Source organism: Pantherophis guttatus, chromosome 13 (genome assembly GCF_059756535.1).
Source record: "Pantherophis guttatus breed Tessera chromosome 13, ASM5975653v1, whole genome shotgun sequence".
Taxonomy (NCBI): domain Eukaryota; kingdom Metazoa; phylum Chordata; class Lepidosauria; order Squamata; family Colubridae; genus Pantherophis; species Pantherophis guttatus.
Genome location: NC_142075.1, coordinates 16,402,162 through 16,409,884, shown reverse-complemented (window position 1 = coordinate 16,409,884; position 7,723 = coordinate 16,402,162).

Below are 7,723 nucleotides of genomic sequence, written 5' to 3'. Positions count from 1 at the left end.
GGGGTCAGCAACCTGCAGCTCCGGAGGTGCATGCGGCTCTTTGGGCCCACTGCTGTGGCTCCCTGTCAGGTGATCCCACCACTGGCTGGCCCCGCCCCTCACTCTCCCCTCCCAGTCACTCCTCACCTGGCCTGAGAAGGTAAGGGCGACGGCAGGGGATGGGAGAAGCGGCCATGGCAGAGACATAGAGAGATACAGGGAGAGAGGGAGGGGGGGAGGGAGGGCGGGAGGGGAGAGAGAGAGATGTCAAAAGGATTTTGTGGTTCCCAGTGTTTTTTTAACAACTGGTTCTCTGCCCTAATGACCGGCTGGGTAGGTTTGGCTGGAGGGTCATGTGACTGGTGGAAGTGAGTGACATCGAGATTGGCCACGCCCACTCAGGTTTTGTGGCTCCCAGTGTTTTCTCTTCTGTGGGAAATGGATCCAAATGGCTCTTTGAGTATTTAAGGTTGCAGACCCCTGGTGTATACCTTTCCTATTTTTATTTGTACAGAAGCCAGTGCAACCCTAGCTTGCATGAACAGAGGGATAGAAAGAATCAACTTCACGTGAAGTATTAGTACCGCTTTCTAAAGCCTTAGTAAGATCACATTTACAACACTGCATCCAGATAATTTTGGTCACCAAATTATTAAAAAAAAAAAATGTTGAGACTCTAGAAAGAGTGCAGAGAAGAGCAACAAAGATGATTAGGGGACCAGAGGCTAAAACATAACCAAAAACAGGAATGTGATATGTCTAGTCCAGGGATCAGCAACCTGTGGCTCTGGAGCCGCATGTGGCTCTTTCACCCCTCTGATGCAGCTCCCTGTCACTCAAAATATGCGTCACAGCCGCCAATGTGAGAAACCCGTTGGCACACGATTTATTGAGCTTTTCAACCCCCGGTAGGCCAACCATGGATAAATCCAAGAAAAGAAAAGTTTCAGAAGAAAACAGAATGCTTAATTTCAACTACATATGCTAAGTTTTGTGGCCGCTCAAGAAATAGTCAGGCACGGGAAGGGTTTTGTGGCTCCCGGTGTTTTCTTTTCGGTGGGAAATGGGTCCAAATGGTTCTTTGAGTGTTTAAGGTTGCAGACCCCTGGTCTAATCTAATGAAAAGAAGGACTAGGGGCGACATGATAGTGGTTCCCACAAAGAAGAAGGGGTGGGTGTGTTGTCAACCTATTTTCCAAAGCACCAGAAGGCAAGACAAGATACAATGGATGGAAGATAATCAAGGAGAGAAGCAACCTAGACCTAAGGAGAAATTTCCTAACAGTGTGAGAACAATTAACCAGTGGAACTGCTTGCCTCCAGAAGTTGAGGGTTTGGAGAAGAGACTGGACAGCCATTTGTCTGAAATGAGAGGGTCTCCTGCTTGATTGGATTAGAAGACCTCCAAGCTCCCTTTCCAATTCTGTTATTCTGTTAACTTCTGTGAACAATTTAAGCAAACACCTGGCTTAACGTTTTCAATGGAAGCCAGGATTTTCTCCTCTCCCACCGCAGACGTGAGGTTCAAATTGCCCGGCTTGGCATGGCAAAGGAAGATGTGAGCCAGGCGGGTGTCCCTTTATCAGGATGCAGGTCTCAAAATCATACATGAGATGCCATCAGTCTTCTTTGTTTCTTCAAAACTGATCCAGCAAGAGCCTCTGGCATTGATACTCCTTTTTTTTCTTTTTAAAGAACTATCCTCTTTAAGCCGAAGCTGTGGAATGTCAGGAATGAAGTTACACCAGAGCTGCCAGATCACATCTTCAAAAATAAATGTTATCTCTCTATTTTGATTGTCTTTGGAAGCAGCGGACCAGAAATAGTGAATCGGGGACAGATTAGGGAGTTTAGATGAGCCCCCACCCACCCCGTTTCAAATAAACCCACCTTAACAGCATATATGGAGGGTCTGTAAGATCATCTAGACCTCTCCCATCTGTCTTTGAACTCCGTTAGCTTAACCACAATAAATCTTTACTTTTACTTTACCGGGATGATTCCTGAGGCATCTTTATCATTTCTCCCTTTTTGCCAGAATAGACATCACAGCTGGGTAGCAACTTTTGAAAAGTTTTAGCTATGGCGAGGGAGACTTTCAAAGGAATCTCCTCTTTGCATATAAAAACGGACATATGTTTTCACCTTAACCCTTTACACATTCCTTCGTGGCTGCTGATTTTAGAGTGGTGTGAACAAGTTTTTTAATTTTTTTGTTTGATTTGGATTTGGGGTCCTTCAAAATGGTGGCCTTTTTGTGATGGAGAGGGAGGAAGGAGGAGGAGGAGGAGAAAAAGAGGAAGAGCAAGAGGAAGAAGAAGAGGAGGAGGAGGAAAGGAGGGGGAGGAGGAGGAAGGAGAGAAAAAGAGGGGGAGGACAAAGAAGAAAAAGAGGAAGAGCAAGAGGAAGAAGAAGAGGAGGAGGAGGAAAGGAGGGGGAGGAGGAGGAGGAGGAGGAAGAAAGGAGGGGGAGGAGGAGAAAGAAGAGAAATGGAGGGGGAGGACAAAGAAGAAAAAGGAGGAGGAGAGGAGGAGGAGAAAAGGAGAGGGAGGAGGAAGACAAAGAAGAAAAAGAAGGAGGAGGAAGAAGAGGAAGAAGGAGAAGGAGAAGGAGAGGAGGAGGAGGAGGAGGAGGAGAAGGAGGAGAGGGAGGTAGTAGTAGTAGTAGTAATAGTAGTAGTAATAGTAGTAGTGGCAGCAATCATGTGCGTATCCCTGGTCTGATCCAGTGTGGGACATTTATTAACTTTCAGAAACTGGAATGATGACAAAGCTCAAAGCAATAGACTTTTTTTACTGCCGAAGATTTCTGCTGGCTTTGCAAAACCCCTATCATCTTAATAGAGAAAAGGAAAGGGGGGGGGGGGGAGAAAGAAAGAAGAGTCCAAGAAGAGTCTGGAAATTCCACCTGGATGCTATCAGTCTTGTCCAAGTAAACAAGGCTGACATTTGTGCTAGCCTGCTGGCTGGTACAGGTTAAGAAGGGTCACCCAAACCAAAACGACAGCCCAGTTTGCCTCTAGAAATACATGGGTTCTGGAATGTGTCACCCCAGAGCAGAGACAAGCAGGGTTTTTTAAAGCAAGAATGCTTACTCGTCTAGGAAGGGTGCGACTGCCTGCGTTGGAGAACACAAGTGTAGGTTTTTGCCTCATTACCCTGGCATGCAAAACGATGGAAATATCAAGGACACGCGATCCTTCAAAGAAAACACCCCTATGAAATAAACGCGACAGGGAAGTCATCAGTGACCATTTTCTAATCGTATTTTCTTTTGAAGGATGATTCCCCCCTCCCCCCCGTTTTGATAAGAAGGATGTTTGCCTGTGTGTGTGAGAGAGACAGCTTTTTATTTGTTCTCTGGATGCCCACTCAGAATCGCTTTGAGAAATAAATAAACCAATAATAGATAAATAACGCCCATCGCACTGCGGGCTTCAGTCGTTTTGGCTCGATCCGGATTCTTGAGAGCAACTATTCAAAACACTTCTCCTTTCAAGGGCCCATGTTTAATCGCGCATGATGCTGTGAGGCATGCCTAAGACATTGCACGTGGGCATGGAGGATGAGGCAATCTCTGAGCTGATTTAATAGCCTTTCTCTGCAAGAGCAGTAAATTTTGTAATCTGGAAGTTCACAAGAGTCCATGGCATCTCTGAAAGGACTTCATTGAAGTAGGTTAACCCACTGACTCTCACCAGAAAGTATGCTTCTATTTTAGCCCAACAGCAATAGGGTACAATTATGGGGGGAGGGGGGGGGCTTGGTTCTCTCTGAATCTGTTGTTTTCTTGCCAAATTAGGTTAAGATCTAATACTGATGATGTTACCTAATTGGGCAATGAAATGTCTGCAAGAAAACTACCAAGCTCAGAGAGCACCAAAGATGCCTCAGTCCCGTCCGCAGATGTCTCAGATGCCTCAGTCCGTAGAGCTGCCAGAAGGCAAGAGCAGCTAAAGCAAAAAGGACGACTCGGGAGGAAGGCCAGGAGATTCTTGGGCCCTCCCATAAGGCTTAAAAGACAAGCAAAGGCTCTTTGGCTCTTTGTAGGAAAGCAACGTTGCTAAATCTGTTTTCCAGTCGGGCGCCTCTTGTTTCTGAATTTCGTGGGGCTTTGCCAAGAAAGGCCTTTGGCAAGGTGCCAAAGAAGAGAAAGGTTTGTGATAAGCCCAAAGGACTTTTTTTGAAGGACTCGTTTTGGAATTAATTTGGACTAAGCTGGGAATGAACATAATTCTCAGCTGTTATAATAAAATAGTTTTGCTTGAGACTAATTGTGTCCTGTAATGACTAAGTGAGCTTAGGTCACAACAGAATCTTGGCATTTCTGATCCTTCCCCATCTCCGCTCCTTGTTCCTACCACCAAATTTTGACTCGACCCAGAAGTGGATTATAGCAAGCAGAGTGATCTCCTGTCTTCGCTCTTAAAGTCGTTGCCAAACATAACTTGAATTACGCAGGCTCATCAACGGAGACAACACAATTACCCTTTCTATTCAAAGTCAGCCTAACATGGCAAGTCATCATTCTAACCTCAACTCCTAGTATCAAATCACGGTTAGATGGCTACCAATTTACCCAAGAGGAAGATGACTCTTAATTGAAGACAACACTCTCCTCACCACACCTTTCCCATAAAAAAAAGAAAACTCAGCAGTCTCCAGTGCCGTATTTTGGGCTAATCTACCATGATTCACCTATTTTTCAAAATAAGCAAGTCGGGGAAACAACCTTTAGCCTTCCTTTCAGTAACTACAGTAATCCCATGCTAATTTGTTGGCCATGATGGGGGGGGGGAAAGGGCATGTCCATACAAGAATTTAGACTGCAAGTGACCAATCATCTGTACTGTTGTTCTGCTAGAGATTTACAGGAGAAGAAGCAATGGGTGGAAATTCATCAAGGAGAGAAGCAACCTAGACCTAAGGAAAAATTTCCTGATGGTGAGAACAATGAACCAGTTGCCCCCCAGAAGTTGTGAATGCTCCAACACTGGAAGTTTTTAAGATGATGTTGGATAACTATTTGTCTGAAGTGGTGTAGGGCCGTGATTGCGAACCTATGGCACGCGTGCCACAGGTGGCACGCGTAGCCATATCAGTGGGCATGCGTACGCTGGCCAGCTGATTTTTGAGCTTTCTGGGCCCACCAGAAGTCTAGTTTGCCAACTTCTGGTGGGACTGGAAGGCCCGTTTTTTGCTGTCCCCAACCTCCAGAGCCTCTCTAGGAGTCTGGGGAGGGCGTAAACAGCTCTTTTCACCCTCCCCAGACTGGTAGAAAGGCTCTGGAGCTAGGTAAGATAGAAAAATGGGCCTATCCGGCCATCGCGTGCCAGGAGCGGGATGAGCGGGGGGGGTCGCATGCATATGCGTGAGGGCAGGGCGCATAGAATTATGGGTGCGGGCATGCGTGCGACCCCCCTCCCTCCTCCTGGCACACGATGGCAAAAAGGTTAGCCATAACTGGTGTAGGGTGTCCTGCCTAAGCAGGGGGTTGGACTAGAAGACCTCCAAGGCAGTGGTGGGTTTCAAAAATTTTTACTACCGGTTCTGTGGGTGTGGCTTGGTGGGCGTGGCAGGGGAAAGATACTGTAAAATCTCCATTACCACCCCAATCCAGGGGAAGGTTACTGCAAAATCCCCATTTCCTCCCGATCAGCTGGGACTCAGGAGGCAGAGAATAGATGGGGGCAGGGCCAGTCAGAATTTTTACTACTGGTTCTCCGAACTACTCAAAATTTCTGCTACTGGTTCTCCAGAACTGGTCAGAACCTGCTGAAACCCACCTCTGCTCCAAAGTCCCTTCCAACTCTGATATTCTCCTTACTTTGTTCAGAAAAGCAGCTTTGGAGCCCCATCCCTGTTTCACTGCTCAGGCTGCCTCTTGGGCCCTCTTGGGCCCGAGCTCTGCTCTCTCTTGGGTTGCCTTCCCTCCATTTCACAGCAACGGCTGTTCAGAGCCAGGCCAAAAAAAAAAAAAAATGCCAACAGTCTTTAACATGTCCCAACTCAGTCTGTTCCACTCTAAATTATGGCAGCTGCAAGGAAGCCTCTTCCTTGGCAGCCGAGCAAGCTAGGGAGGCTTGGAGGAGCACAGAGACATGCCAACCAGCCAGCCTTGCCATCAAACGAGAAAGAAAAGGTTGGATGCTTATCAGTGGTGGAATGCTGTTCCTTACAATCTCTTTGGCACTGTGGCGGTGTGATGCCTTACTCCCAATGTTCAGCCCTCCAAACCGATGAAGGTCAACCTGGACATTTTCTGTGCCTGTGTTGTGGTCCGCCAGCAGCCTGCGGAGCTGGCAGTGGAGTCGGACAGTGAGGAGGCTGGGGAAGAACATGGGCCAGTCCTGGAGTCAGAGGAAGGCCCGGACGATGGCTCTGCATCGAAGGCAGAGATGGGGCCAGGGGCCATCTGGAAGCGATGCGTGGACTCTGGAGCCTCCAGAGGCAGATAGCAGAGAGGCAGAGGAACAGGAGAAGCCTGTTCCTAGTGCATGCATGCGAAGAGCTGCCAGAAGGCAAGAGCAAAAAGGACAACTTGGGAGTAAGGCCAGGAGATGATTGGCCTCTCCCAAAAGGCTTAAAAGGGCTCTTGGGATCTTTGTAGGAAAGCAACGTTGCTACATTTGTTTCTTGTCGGCATCTCTTGCTTCTGAACTTCATGGGGTTTTGCCAAGAAAAGCCTTTGGCAGGGTGCGAAAGAAGACAAAGGTTGGTGATAAGGCCGAAGGACTGTTTATGAAGAATTGGTTTTGGAATTAATTTGGACTAAGCTGAGAATGAAGTAATTCTCAGCTGTTCTAAATAAAATATGTTTGTTTAGGACTGTTTGTGTCTGGTAATAACTACTTGGGCCTAGGTCACAACAGCCTGACTGAATCAGGTCCAGTTCAAAGACGTGTCTAAAAGCTCATCTGGACATCTGAAACAATTCGGAAAATTGATCCTTTTTCTCCATCTAAGTGTTCCGACAAGATCGCCCTGTCTCCCAGCTGAGCCTTTTAATGAGTAATCTATTTGAACGGTTGAATATGGTAGGCTGGTAGATAAGGTGGAGACAATCCAAGATAGAGATCCTACTCAAGTGTCAGGGGCAAGATATTCTGTCCTGCCTTTAGTACCGTGATGGCGAACCTAATGAGCCTTAAAGAGCCTTGATAGTACAGTGGTCTAAGCACCCTGTTATTAACATCAGCTGCCTGCAATTACTGTAAGATCGAATCCCGCCAGGCTCAAGGTTGACTCAGCCTTCCATCCTTTCTAAGGTAGGTAAATTGAGGACCCAGTTTGTGGGGGCAATAAGCTGACTTTGTATAAATATACAAAAGTATGAAGGCTATTGCTTAACGCATTGTAAGCCACCCTGAGTCTCCGGAGAAGGGCGGCATATAAATCAAATTAAAAAAAAAAACCTATGGCATGGATGCCAGAGGTGGCACGCAGTGCCCTCTCTGTGGGCACGTGTCCCATCGCCAACTGCTTTTCTGGTTTCCAGCACACACATGCGCACCAGTCAGCTGGTCTTCACAGGCTCTGGCACACCAGAAAATGGTCTGAACACGGCCCAAAAATGGCCAGAAAATGGCCTGGAAAAAAACCCAGAAACGGCCCAGAAAACGCCCCCCAAAACGGCCAAAAACGTCCAAAAAACAGTCATGTGCGCAGCTGCCAGCCGGTTTTTGGGTTTCCAGCGTGCAGGCACACACAGTCTGGTTTGGGCACTCGGTGCTGAAAAGGTTCGC